Here is a 15,033-nt window from a genome sequence, read left to right as displayed (position 1 = left end):
CCTTAGCTGCAGTATCTGATCATGTGACCCTCGATCTCCACTGAGAGATCTTACTCTGGGCATGCTCAGAATGTGAAAAGCAGGACTTAGCCCCAGAAGCGTCCGCTCGCCGCTGCCCAGCACTGACTTTAATGGCAGAAGCAGGAAACGCAGCAGTAACTCTTAGCACAGAGTCAGACTGAGCGAGACACTGGGATCGACGTCTCCGCTGAGCAGGCTCCACTGCGGCAGGAGAAGAATGGGAGACCGCAGCGGAGATGGCCCGAGATTCCCCCTGTGCAGAGGCAGGAACTCGACCCCTAACACTTACCACCTCCAAATATCTCCTGCAGATGTTCATTAGCACAAACATCACAGAGACTTGGAGGCTTAAGGTAAGGAAACACAGGTACAGGTCTGGGGCACTTCTGTCTAATCCTTGGGTTTCCAGACAACAGTCCTAAGGCTCCAGGCCGTCTTCTTATGGGTTCTGATTGGGTTTAATGTTGATCCGTCGGCCTCTTCTGACACCTCCCTTCATTGGCAGCCACTTTCCACAAGGGGGTGGAGCTATGCAAATCTTCATCTTTTTGGCAACTTCCTTAGCGGAGAGATTTGTGGAGCTTTGGTCATTGCTGAAGGTCTCCGTCCTATGTCTTCCTCAACAAAGGTCTTTTGTCATCAGAAATATTCTTTAGATTAACAATATGACTTTGGTTTTGACAGATTGTCTCTAGTTTCTGAGATATTTAATAGTTAATTAATTACAGTAGAATTCTGGCTTCAAAAAATTCCATCACATCTGTTATCACCCAAACCTCACATTATGGGAACGGATCATTTTCATGGATGAATTATCTCAAAACTAGAAACAATTCAGCAAAATATCCGAAGTCAGATAAATAAACCTCGACCCCTGATCATTGTTCTCAATATATAATTCAGTTAGAACATCTGATCTTAATCAAAAACCCACTGGAATCAGCAGAAAACAAAACGCTATTTCTCATCTTTCTTTTTTTTTACAAATATTTGGACTTTTCAGCATTCGCCAAAAAGCTGTTGAACAATTAGTAAAAGAGCTACAGACACTGATCACATGGAGCGTTTCATCCGATCTCCACGATCACCATCAATATCATGGAGACGACACAGAACAGGTTTACAAGGAGGATACAAGATTGAAACATGTATTTACATAAACAGGAAGAGGCGGAGCTAATGCTACTACAATATGTAAATTAGCAGGAATGGGTGGGGCTAATGCTGCTACAATATGTAGATTAGTGGGAGGGGCGTTAGTTTTGTATCTTCCTGTATAAACCTGTTCTGTGTTGTCTCCATGATGTTGATGGTGATCAGTGAGGGGAGGTCGGATGAAACGCTCCATGTGATCAGTGTTTATAGCTCTTTGACTATTTGTTCAACAGCTTTTTGGCAAATGCTGAAAAGCCCAAATATTTGTGAAAAATAGAAATTACAGTTTCTGCTGATAGCAGTGAGTCTTGGCTTTTGTGTGATAGATGATTATTATTATTATATTAGTTGGCACTGAGGGTTCTTAGTGTTTTGAATAAGATCAGATGTTGTAGCTGAGATGTCACACAGGTCTAGATAAAAAATTATCAGATGCCATGCAGCAGCTGCCAAGGCAAACAGGATCATGGGGTGCATTAAAAGAGGTCTGGATACACATGATGAGAGCATTATACTGCCTCTGTACAAATCCCTAGTTAGACCGCACATGGAGTACTGTGTCCAGTTTTGGGCACCGGTGCTCAGGAAGGATATAATGGAACTAGAGAGAGTACAAAGGAGGGCAACAAAATTAATAAAGGGGATGGGAGAACTACAATACCCAGATAGATTAGCGAAATTAGGATTATTTAGTCTAGAAAAAAGACGACTGAGGGGCGATCTAATAACCATGTATAAGTATATAAGGGGACAATACAAATATCTCGCTGAGGATCTGTTTATACCAAGGAAGGTGACGGGCACAAGGGGGCATTCTTTGCGTCTGGAGGAGAGAAGGTTTTTCCACCCACATAGAAGAGGATTCTTTACTGTTAGGGCAGTGAGAATCTGGAATTGCTTGCCTGAGGAGGTGGTGATGGCGAACTCAGTCGAGGGGTTCAAGAGAGGCCTGGATGTCTTCCTGGAGCAGAACAATATTGTATCATACAATTAGGTTCTGTAGAAGGACGTAGATCTGGGGATTTATTATGATGGAATATAGGCTGAACTGGATGGACAAATGTCTTTTTTCAGCCTTACTAACTATGTTACTATGTTTAGATGCCGAGGGTTTTTTTTTTTTTTAATTGATTTTTAGATATTTTTCTGAACTGATTCTAGCTTTGTGATAATACAAAAATGGAAAATAATCCATCCCCCAATGTGACTTGTGTGTGATAACAGATGCTGTCAGTTTTGCTCTTTTGATTCTAGCAGTATCTGATGTAATGAAATATCCTATATAATTAGTTTGTATTTTAATTTGTAGCTTACAATGCTATAAAAGACACTTTTTCACTTTTTGATACCAGAAATCTCCTGTGATTAATTAATTAATTATGACAATAAATATCTCTGAAACTAGAGCCAATCTGTTAAAATCAAAGTCATCTTCCTAATCAGCTCCATAAACATCATATAAAACCGTCCAGACATCATTGGCACCGGAATCACCGTATACCGGCGTAATCACTGAAGATTGCCGGAAGAGGATACAAGACCAACGATCATCGAGAAATCTCTATCCTGCACGAGAAAGACTATTGAACAATTAGTCAACCACTGATCCCATGGAGCGTTTCATCCAACCTCCCCTCCCCGATCATCAATATCATGGAGACGACACAGAACAGGTTTATACGGGAAGATACAAGATTTACATAAATAGGACAAGGTGGGGCTAGTCCTACTACTCTATGCAACACACTTCACACTCCAGTCCACCAGGGGGAGCTATGCTCCTATTTATTAGGGCACTCTCCACAATTAGGAAAAACTGGTGATCTGGATAGGAAGTGAGGGAGAAGCTGGCTGGGCTTCCCGGAGTCAGTTTCTGTCAGGCAGACAGAAAGGAAGGAGGAACATCTAGTGATTGCCGACAGGGTTGATCCCTGACAGGGGTGGGATCCTGTCAGAGGCCTAGACAGAAGGCCACGGAGCTGCGCCTGCCCCACGTGCGGCAGCATCCTAAGAAAGGACACGAACAGCAAACTGTGTTGTAGAGGGTGAGAAACGAAGTCATAGCAAAAGGAGAGGAAACCAGAAGGAGTCCTGCCCTGCACAGGCTGCGTCCTTCCGAGGCGCAGGATCCAGTAGCCGGAACACTGAGGGAGCAACAGTCTCTATGCCTTGCTCCAGAGACTGGCAGGACAGCTAATTCCAAGTTACTGATCTCGGTGGCAACTTGTGAGGGGCCGGGGTGTGCTAGAGTCCCTGTAAAAAGCCTCAGGCCATCAGTCATACGAGTTTGTTCCTATCCATCTGGGGGACAGAGAGAGACATTACATCTAGAACACCAACAACAGTTGTGAGGACCTTATGAGAAGCTCAGCAGTAATGTACTACAACACCCAGGCGCTAGAGGAAGGCTACTGATTTCCACCTGGATAAGGGGACTCTGCCTGCCCTGTGATCTGGTGCTCTGGACTGTGGATGCTGAAGCCTTCAGTAAAGGTAAAGAGACTGCAACCCTGTGTCCTCGTTCTTCACTGCACCCCTCACCATTCTACCATCTACATACTGGAAGCCCTGGGGATATACTTCACCTGTGGGAAGGTATACCATCTAGCTGCCATAACATCAACCCAGCAGACCTCTAAGCAGCGTCGGTCACTCTGACCAAATACCACAGGTGGCGTCACGAACATTATCCCTTTAAAGACCTTCCCCTTTTATCAACGGACCTCCTGAGGGTCACGGACCGGGTCATCCACCGTGACATCACCCTCGAGAACCGAAGGAACCGGTACTGAGTACCCCACTGCCCTACGGGGGCGCTCCAAATGTATATTAGCAGGAAAGGGTGGGGCTTATCCCACTAAAATATGCAGATTAGCAAGAAGGATGAGTTTGTGAATATTGGCCAATTGCATGAAGAAGATCTGTTATGAGAAGACCTTTGTTAAGGAAGACAAAGGATGAAGATATTTACTGATGATCAAAGATCCAGAAAAACAACAATTGGGGAATTTGTCTAGAAAGTAAAAATCTGCATAGCTCCACCCCCTCCTTAAAGATGGTGAGCAGCTGCTGTATACAAATCAAAGGACTGCTGTCTGGGATGTTAAGAGTTAACCCCTCTCATTGGGGTGTACTTACTCCTCACTCCAGGGTCTGGAGCCTCATTGAAATTAGCTGTAAATGACAAAAGCTTTTTAGAAGAATGACAGCCGATAAAAAAAAAAGTCAATTGCTAACTTGCCTATTTTAATACTGTCTACCTAATTAAAGCAATTTAAGAACTTGAGAATGCCTCTTTAAATGTAAAATATTTAACCCCGCCCCGCTCTCTTTATGTAAATACATGTATCAATCTTGTATCCTCCGGGATAAACCTGTTCTGTGTCGTCTATATGATATTGATGGTGATCGGTGTTTGCAGCTCTTTTACTAATTGTTTAAAAGCTTTTTGGCAAATGCCGAAAAGCCCAAATTGTTACCATAACTGTTTACACTATGAGTAATCCTTATCTTCCTTCTTTTTGTTAATATTCAGGCTTCTCAGAATTGCCAAATAGCTGACAAACAATAAGTAACAAAAGCTACAGATCACATGGAGTTTTTCATCCGACCTCCCCGATCACCATCAACATCATGGAGACGACACGGAACAGGTTTATCCTGGAGAATACAAGAGTGATACATGTATGCAAATAAACAGGAAGGGGCGGGGCTAGTCCTGCCAATATTTGTAAATTTGCCAGAAGGGGCAGGGCTTATCTCACTATGCAGATAACCAGGACTGGGGAGGCATTAAACATTCCTCCCTGATTGCTGATCCCTGAGGATTTTCCTGCATTTCTTAAAAATTAGAGCTCAGTCGGAAGACTTGTGCTTAGTCAAAAGATGAAAGAACGACCAAGACTCACAGATAATACTCAGAATCAGACAAAACTCTAATATATAAACATTAGTTTTATTTGTAGTTATAACTTCCTTTCTATTTTTCACAAATATTTGAACGTTTAGAAGGAAGGAGACGGAAGAGTTTGTGATCATTGGTCACATTGTATTTTGTACAGACATTCCCAGCCGGCAGACGTGCACTTATTACACCTGCAACCAAGAAACCTCCATATCCTCACCATAGACATCAACACACTCATGTTCTGCATCTGTACAACGAGGCAGGAGCACAAATAATATAATTACAGTATTGAGTATTATCTGTGAGTCTGGGTCATTCCTTGGTGTTTTAATTAAACTCACGACTTCTGACTGACCTTTAGTTACTAAGAATTTCAGAAGGAGCCTCTGAGATCAGTGACTATGGAACAAGATCTGCTTTCCAAAAATTTTCACCACAAAACAATGACCAAAGTTTGAAAAAAATTGAATTTGGCAATCAAAGATTATAGAGAAAAATTTGCATCCCACGTCTGGGAAAACATGCCAGAAACTTCTCTATACAAGTGGAAAGGAAATGTCATAAGAGACCGTGGTCCTGGTCCTAATATCCACTGAATAGACCCCACAGAAATATACATCAGGATGGTGTGGGCTCATTCAGGTAATGATATTATTTAGCCCTGCCCCATTCTCTTTGTGTAAATACATGTATAAATCTTGAATCCTCTGGGATAAACCTGTTCTGTGTCGTCTCCATGATGTTGATGGTGATCAGTGAGGGGAGGTCGGATGAAACGCTCCATGTGATCAGTGTTTATAGCTCTTTTATTATTTGTTTAACAACTTTTTGGCAAATGCTGAAAAGTCCAAATATTTGCAAAAAGTAGAAATAATGTGCTGAATTTCTACGTCATGGAGAAAATAAATTACTATAATTTTTCTACATATATTTATAACAATAAAACAGTTAAACAGAGCTAGTGTTTGTTTGAAGCAAGCTTGTCATACCAGATTAAACTAATTTCCTTCTATGATGGAAACACTGACTATGCAGATCAGGAAAATGCGGTAGATATAGTATATCTTGATTTCTGCAATACATTTGATAAAGTATCTCACACTATCCTCATTGAAAAAATGACCAATTGTGGGACTGACGAGGGTACGGTTAGGTGGATTCATAACTGGTTCAGTGATCGTACTCAAAGAGTGGTGATAAATGGTTGCACATCCAAATGGAATAGTGTTTCAAGTGGGATAGCACAAAACTCTGTCGTGGCCCCAGTATTGTTCAATATTTTTATAAATGATCTAGATAAGGTAAACTGATGCTATTTTTTAGGCGATGTAAAGCTAGGAGGGATAGCTAACACTAGAGAAGACAGAGAAAGGATTCAGAAGGATCTAGATGAGCTTGAAGAATGGGCAGCGACTAATAGAATGTTTTTTAACAGGGGGAAATGCAAGAGTCTACATCTGGAACCGTGAGGAGGACGTTATTGCTGTGGTTTTGTGCTTGTGGGGCAGTGCGATCTTGAGTCTTGGGGACTCAGTCTTGGTCATGTGTGCTGTGTGGCACCAGGCCGCCCACCCTGCTGGTGAATTATTGCTGCGGAGGTGGTTAGTGCACGATACCACTCCTTTAACCTCTCTCTGACCTTAGACGTACTATCCCGTCGAGGTGACCTGGGCCTATCTGACGCTCGATGGCATAGTATATCATATGCGATCGTCCGCCCTCACGGGGGGAGCGCAGCTGATCGCAGCCGGGTGTCAGCTGACAATCGCAGCTGACATCCGGCACTATGTGCCAGGAGGGGTCATGGACCGCTCAAGGCACATTAACCCCCAGCACACTGCGATCAAAGATGAGTAGATCAAAGATGCAAAGATAAGATGGATATCTAGCAGTAAAGAAGACAGAGAAAGGATACAGAAGGATCTAGATAAGCTTAAGAATGGGCAGCGACTAATAGTATGGTTTTTAACAGGGGGAAATGCAAGAGTCTACATCTGGCACCGTGAGGAGGCCGTTGTTGCTGTGGTTTTGTGCTTGAGGGGCAGTGCGATCTTGAGTCTTGGGTACTCAGTCTTGGAGCATGTGTGCTGTGTTGTGAATTCTGTTGTCAAGCTCCCTCCTGTGGTCATGAATGGTACTTCGGCTGGTTCTGTCCATGGACTTCCTCTGGTGGCTGTGGGTGGAGCCGCTGTTTCTTAGTTTCCTTCCACAGGTGACGAGGTTAATTCGTTAGCTGGCTGCTCTATTTAACTCCACTTAGATCATTGCTCCATGCCAGCTGTCAATGTTGTAGTATTGGTCTAGTTCGATCCTGGATCGTTCTGGTTACCTGTTTACTCCAGCAGAAGCTAAGTTCCTCCTTGCTATTTTCTTATTTGCTATTTGTCTGTCCAGCTTGCTATTGTGAATTTTGTCTTGCTTGCTGGAAGCTCTGGGATGCAGAGTGGCGCCTCTGCACCGTGAGTCGGTGCGGAAGGTTTTTTTTTCCTGCACACTCTGCGTGGCTTTTTGTAGGTTTTTGTGCTGACCGCAAAGTGACCTTTCCTATCCTCTGTCTGTTCAGTAAGTCGGGCCTCTCTTTGCTAAATCTATTTCATCTCTGTGTTTGTGATTTTCATCTTAACTCACAGTCAATATATGTGGGGGGCTGCCTTTTCCTTTGGGGAATTTCTCTGAGGCAAGGTAGGCTTATTTTTCTATTTTTAGGGCTAGCTAGTTCTGAGGCTGTGAAGAGTTGCATAGGGAGCGTTAGGAGCAATCCACAGCTATTTCTAGTGTGTGTGATAGGATTAGGGATTGCGGTCAGCAGAGTTCCCACTTCCCAGAGCTTGTCCTGTGTTATTGTAACTATCAGGTCTTTCCGGGTGCTCTTAACCACCAGGTCCATTATTGTCCTAACCACCAGATCATAACTGTACAGCTGGCCCAAAGTATTAATGCATCTCAATAGAGGGATAAGAGAAGTTCTGAGACCATTTTTTTTTCTTTGCAGTGTGTTTTGTCTCTCTTTTCCCCTTTACCTCTGGGTGGTTCAGGACACAGGTGTAGACATGGACATTCAAGGTCTGTCCTCTTGGATGGAAAATCTCACTGCAAGGGTACAAAACATTCAAGATTTTGTGGTTCAGAATCCGATGTCAGAGCCTAGGATTCCAATTCCTGATTTGTTTTTTGGGGATAGATCTAAGTTCCTGAATTTCAAAAATAATTGTAAATTGTTTCTTGCTTTGAAACCTCGCTCCTCAGGTGACCCTGTTCAACAAGTAAGGATCATTATTTCTTTGTTACGTGGCAACCCTCAAGACTGGGCATTTTCCCTTGCGCCAGGAGATGCGGCATTGCGTGATGTTGATGCATTTTTCCTGGCGCTTGGATTGCTTTATGACGAACCAAATTCAGTGGATCAGGCAGAGAAAATCTTGCTGGCTAGGTGTCAGGGTCAGGATGAGGTAGAGATATATTGTCAGAAGTTTAGGAAGTGGTCTGTGCTCACTCAGTGGAATGAATGTGCCCTGGCAGCAATCTTCAGAAAGGGCCTCTCTGAAGCCCTTAAGGATGTCATGGTGGGATTTCCCATACCTGCTGGTCTGAATGAGTCTATGTCTTTGGCCATTCAGATCGACCGACGCTTGCGTGAGCGTAAAGCTGTGCACCATTTGGCGGTATTATCTGAGCATAGGCCTGAGCCTATGCAATGTGATAGGACTTTGACCAGAGCTGAACGGCAAGAACACAGACGTCGGAATGGGCTATGTTTTTATTGTGGTGATTCCACTCATGCTATCTCCGATTGTGACACCAGGCCACCCGCCCTGCTTGTGAATTGTCGCTGCAGAGGTGATTAGTGCTCAACACCACTCCTTTAAGGTAACAATAGTTAGGACCCACTGAGTTTGCCATGACGCTGCAGCAACTTCATACAGTCTGATAAGAATGTTAAACTAAGAACCTCATGTTCATTTATATGTAAATTTTTGTATAGTGGCATTGGATCAACATATGCTCCTTTTTCAGCCTTTTGATATTAGATCTTCTTTGAGATAATTTTCTTAAACATTATTGTACAGTCATTTATCTTTCCATAACAATGATACAGCACAAATAATATTCAACATCAGATTATAAGCCAAAAGTCAGGAACATCAAATATAATAAAAAAAATTATCTTTCTTTTGTTCACAAAAAAAAGACAAAACAGGTTTATTCAGGAAGATTGATACATATATTTACATAAACAGGAAGGGGTGAGGCTAGACATTTTACATAAAAAGGGTATTCTCAAATTCTAAAACTCTGAGTTAACTCTTAACATCCCAGACAAATCTCTCCAGTCCAATGGTTTCTATGCAGCTCACCTCCCTCCTTTCCATCTCATCTTAAAGAAGGAGGTGGAGCTATGCAAATCTCCATTTTCAAGACAAATTCTTTAATGGATGGCTTTACTAGAATTTCAGAAGGAGTGTCTGAGATCAGTGATTATGGAGAAAGATGTGCTTTGAAAAAAAATTGAATGCAAAAAAGTGACCAAAGTTTGAAAAAAGGGAATTTGGCAAGCAAAGGTTATAGAGAACAATTTGCATAGCTCCACCCCTTCTGGTAAAAAAGATGACCCCACAGAAATATACATCAGGATAGTGTGGGCAAACTCAGGTAATGATATTGTTTAGTTCTGCCCTTTCCTTTTAATGTAAATAAATGTATCAATCTTGTATCCTCTGGGAAAAACCTGTTCTGTGTTGTCTCCATGATGTTGATGGTGATCAGTGAGGGGAGGTCGGATGAAACGCTCCATGTGATCAGTGTTTATAGCTCTTTTACTATTTGTTTAACAGCTTTTTGGCAAATGCTGAAAAACCCAAATATTTGTGAAAAATAGAATAAAAAATGTGTTGAATTACTGCTTATTGAGAAAATAGACTACCATAATTGTTCTATAAACATATGCAAGAATAAAATTGTTAAATAGAGTAAGCGTGTGTATTACAAGTCTTACCAGATTAAACTATTTTTTTTTTGTAATGGAAACACTGACTATGCAGATCAGGGAAATGTGGTAGATATAGTATATCTCATTTTCAGTAACGCATTTGATAGAGTATCTCACACTATCCTCATTGAAAAAATGAACAATTGTGGGACTGACGAGGGTACGGTTAGGTGGATTAGTAACTGGCTCAGTGATCGTACTCAAAGAGTGGTGATAAATGGTAGCACATCCAATTGGAATAGTGTTTCAAGTGGGGTACCACAAGGCTCTGTCGTGGCCCCAGTATTGTTTAACCTTTTTATAAATGATCTAGGTAAGGTAAACTGATGCAATTTTTTAGGCGATGTAAAGCTAGGAGGGATAGCTAACACTAGAGAAGACAAAGGATTCAGAAGGATCTAGATGAGCTTGAAGAATGGGCAGTGAGTAATAGAATGGTTTTTAACAGGGGGAAATGCAAGAGTCTATATCTGGTACCGTGAAGAGGCCGTTGTTGCTGTGGTTTTGTGCTTGTGGGGCAGTGCGATCTTGAGTCTTGGGGACTCAGTCTTGGAGCATGTGTGCTGTGTGGCTCCAGGACGCCCGCCCTGCTGGTGAATTGTCGCTGTGGAGGTGGTTAGTGCTCAACACCACTCCTTTAAGGTAACAATAGTTAGGACACACTGAGTTTGCCATGACGCTGCAGAAACTTCATACAGTCTGATAAGAATGTTAAACTAAGAACCTCATGTTCAATTATATGTACATTTTTGTATAGTGGCATTGGATCAACGTATGCTCCTTTTTCAGCCTTTTGATATTAGATCTTCATTGAGCTCATTTTCTTTAACATTATTGTACAATCATTTATCTTTCCATAACAATGATACAGCACAAATAATATTCAACATCAGATTATAAGCCAAAAGTCAGGAACATCAAATATAATAAAAAAAAATTATCTTTCTTTTGTTCACAAAAAAAGACAAAACAGGTTTATTCAGGAAGATTGATACATATATTTACATAAACAGGAAGGGGTGAGGCTAGACATTTTACATAAAAAGGGTATTCTCAAATTCTAAAACTCTGAGTTAACTCTTAACATCCCAGACAAATCTCTCCAGTCCATTGGTTTCTATGCAGCTCACCTCCCTCCTTTCCATCTCATCTTAATGAAGGAGGTGGAGCTATGCAAATCTCCATTTTCAAGACAAACTCTTTAATGGATGGCTTTACTAGAATTTTAGGAGGAGTGTCTGAGATCAGTGATTATGGAGGAAGATCTGCTTTGAAAAAAATTTGAATGCAAAAAAGTGACCAAAGTTTGAAAAAAGGGAATTTGGCAAGCAAAGGTTATAGAGAAAAATTTGCATAGCTCCACCCCTTCTGGTAAAACAGATGACCCCACAGAAATATACATCAGGATGGTGTGGGCAAACTTAGGTAATGATATTATTTAGTTCTGCCCTTTCCTTTTAATGTAAATAAATGTATCAATCTTGTATCCTCTGGGAAAAACCTGTTCTGTGTTGTCTCCATGATGTTGATGGTGATCAGTGAGGGGAGGTCGGATGAAACGCTCCATGTGATCAGTGTTTATAGCTCTTTTACTATTTGTTTAACAGCTTTTTGGCAAATGCTGAAAAGCCCAAATATTTCTGAAAAATAGAATAAAAAATGTGTTGAATTGCTACTTATTGAGAAAATAGACTACCATAATTGTTCTATAAACATTTGCAAGAACAAAATTGTTAAACAGAGCAAGCATATGTGTATTACAAGTTTTACCAGATTAAACTAATTTTCTTTTTTAATGGAAACCCTGACTATGCAGATCAGAGAAATGTGGTAGATATAGTATATCTCGATTTCAGTAACGCATTTGATAGAGTATCTCACACTATCCTCATTGAAAAAATGAACAATTGTGGGACTGACGAGGGTATGGTTAGGTGGATTAGTAACTGGCTCAGTGATCGTACTCAAAGAGTGGTGATAAATGGTAGCACATCCAATTGGAATAGTGTTTCAAGTGGGGTACCACAAGGCTCTGTCGTGGCCCCAGTATTGTTTAACCTTTTTATAAATGATCTAGATAAGGTAAACTGATGCAATTTTTCAGGCGATATAAAGCTAGGAGGGATAGCTAACACTAGAGAAGACAGAGAAAGGATTCAGAAGGATCTAGATGAGCTTGAAGAATGGGTAGTGAGTATTAGAATGGTTTTTAACAGGGGGAAATGCAAGAGTCTACATCTGGTACCGTGAGGAGGCCGTTGTTGCTGTGGTTTTGTGCTTGTGGGGCAGTGTGATTTTGAGTCTTGAGGACTCAGTCTTGGAGCATGTGTGCTGTGTTGCACCAGTCCACCCGCCCTGCTGGTGAATTGTCGCTGCGGAGGTGGTTAGTGCTCAACACCACTCCTTTAAGGTAACAATAGTTAGGACACACTGAGTTTGCCATGATGCTGCAGAAACTTCATACAGTCTGATAAGAATGTTAAACTAAGAACCTAATGTTCAATTATATGTACATTTTTGTATAGTGGCATTGGATCAAAATATGCTCCTTTTTCAGCCTTTTGATATTAGATCTTCTTTGAGCTCATTTTCTTAAACATTATTGTACAATCATTTATCTTTCCATAACAATGATACAGCACAAATAATATTCAACATCAGATTATAAGCCAAAAGTCAGGAACATCAAATATAATAAAAAAAAATTATATTTCTTTTGTTCACAAAAAAAGACAAAACAGGTTTATTCAGGAAGATTGATACATATATTTACATAAACAGGAAGGGGTGAGGCTAGACATTTTACATAAAAAGGGTATTCTCAAATTCTAAAACTCTGAGTTAACTCTTAACATCCCAGACAAATCTCTCCAGTCCATTGGTTTCTATGCAGCTCACCTCCCTCCTTTCCATCTCATCTTAAAGAAGGAGGTGGAGCTATGCAAATCTCCATTTTCAAGACAAACTCTTTAATGGATGGCTTTACTGGAATTTTAGAAGGAGTGTCTGAGATCAGTGATTATGGAGGAAGATCTGCTTTGAAAAAAAATTGAATGCAAAAAAGTGACCAAAGTTTGAAAAAAGGGAATTTGGCAAGCAAAGGTTATAGAGAAAAATTTGCATAGCTCCACCCCTTCTGGTAAAACAGATGACCCCACAGAAATATACATCAGGATAGTGTGGGCAAACTCAGGTAATGATATTATTTAGTTCTGCCCTTTCGTTTTAATGTAAATAAATGTATCAATCTTGTATCCTCTGGGAAAAACCTGTTCTGTGTTGTCTCCATGATGTTGATGGTGATCAGTGAGGGGAGGTCGGATTAAACGCTCCTTGTGATCAGTGTTTATAGCTCTTTTACTATTTGTTTAACAGTTTTTTGGCAAATGCTGAAAAGCCCAAATATTTGTGAAAAATAGAATAAAAAATGTGTTGAATTGCTACTTATTGAGAAAATAGACTACCATAATTGTTCTATAAATATTTGCAAGAATAAAATTGTTAAACAGAGGAAGCGTATGTGTATTACAAGTCTTACCAGATTAAACTAATTTTCTTTTTTAATTGAAACACTGACTATGCAGATCAGGGAAATGTGGTAGATAAAGTATATCTCGATTTCAGTAACGCATTTGATAGCGTATCTCACACTATCCTCATTGAAAAAATTAACAATTGTGGGACTGACGAGGGAACGGTTAGGTGCATTAGTAACTGGCTCAGTGATCGTACTCAAAGAGTGGTGATAAATGGTAGCACATCCAATTGGAATAGTGTTTCAAGTGGGGTACCACAAGGCTCTGTCGTGGCCCCATTATTGTTTAACCTTTTTATAAATGATCTAGGTAAGGTAAACTGATGCATTATATTATTAAGCCTAGAAATAGGAAAAACCCAATGTGGCTAAACAAAGAAGTAAGACAGGTAATTAACAGTAAAAAGAAAGCATTTGCACTACTAAAGCAGGATGGCACCATTGAAGCTCTAAAAAACTATAGGTAGAAAAATACTTTATCTAAAAAACTAATTAAAGCTGCCAAAAAGGAAACAGAGAAGCACATTGCTAAGGAGAGTAAAACTAATCCCAAACTGTTCTTCAACTATATCAATAGTAAAAGAATAAAAACTGAAAATGTAGGCCCCTTAAAAAATAGTGAGGAAAGAATGGTTGTAGATGACGAGGAAAAAGCTAACATATTAAACACCTTCTTCTCCACGGTATTCACAGTGGAAAATGAAATGCTAGGTGAAATCCCAAGAAACAATGAAAACCCTATATTAAGGGTCACCAATCTAACCCAAGAAGAGGTGCGAAACCGGCTAAATAAGATTAAAATAGATAAATCTCCGGGTCCGGATGGCATACACCCACGAGTACTAAGAGAACTAAGTAATGTAATAGATAAACCATTATTTCTTATTTTTAGGGACTCTATAGCGACAGGGTCTGTTCCGCAGGATTGGCGCATAGCAAATGTGGTGCCAATATTCAAAAAGGGCTCTAAAAGTGAACCTGGAAATTATAGGCCAGTAAGTCTAACCTCTATTGTTGGTAAAATATTTGAAGGGTTTCTGAGGGATGTTATTCTGGATTATCTCAATGAGAATAACTGTTTAACTCCATATCAGCATGGGTTTATGAGAAATCGCTCCTGTCAAACCAATCTAATCAGTTTTTATGAAGAGGTAAGCTATAGGCTGGACCACGGTGAGTCATTGGACGTGGTATATCTCGATTTTTCCAAAGCGTTTGATACCGTGCCGCACAAGAGGTTGGTACACAAAATGAGAATGCTTGGTCTGGGGGAAATTGTGTGTAAATGGGTTAGTAACTGGCTTAGTGATAGAAAGCAGAGGGTGGTTATAAATGGTATAGTCTCTAACTGGGTCGCTGTGACCAGTGGGGTACCGCAGGGGTCGGTATTGGGACCTGTTCTCTTCAACATATTCATTAATGATCTGG

At 40.6% G+C, this 15,033-nt stretch overlaps 6 pseudogenes; all 6 read left to right on the top strand.

Moving 5' to 3' along the window:
- Positions 1–1,374: 1,374 nt before the first annotated feature.
- LOC138639820 (U7 small nuclear RNA) lies at positions 1,375–1,436 on the top strand (annotated as a pseudogene).
- Positions 1,437–4,585: 3,149 nt separating this feature from the next.
- On the top strand, positions 4,586–4,647 carry LOC138639839 (U7 small nuclear RNA; annotated as a pseudogene).
- A 1,225-nt stretch (positions 4,648–5,872) lies between these two features.
- LOC138639835 (U7 small nuclear RNA) lies at positions 5,873–5,934 on the top strand (annotated as a pseudogene).
- Positions 5,935–9,880: 3,946 nt separating this feature from the next.
- Positions 9,881–9,942, top strand: LOC138639833 (U7 small nuclear RNA; annotated as a pseudogene).
- Positions 9,943–11,642: 1,700 nt separating this feature from the next.
- On the top strand, positions 11,643–11,704 carry LOC138639815 (U7 small nuclear RNA; annotated as a pseudogene).
- Positions 11,705–13,410: 1,706 nt separating this feature from the next.
- LOC138639800 (U7 small nuclear RNA) lies at positions 13,411–13,472 on the top strand (annotated as a pseudogene).
- Positions 13,473–15,033: the final 1,561 nt, after the last annotated feature.

Source organism: Ranitomeya imitator, chromosome 5, assembly GCF_032444005.1.
Source record: "Ranitomeya imitator isolate aRanImi1 chromosome 5, aRanImi1.pri, whole genome shotgun sequence".
In the NCBI taxonomy this organism is placed as follows: domain Eukaryota; kingdom Metazoa; phylum Chordata; class Amphibia; order Anura; family Dendrobatidae; genus Ranitomeya; species Ranitomeya imitator.
Note: the sequence above shows the minus strand (reverse complement) of the source record. Positions and strands in the feature narration are given on the sequence as shown.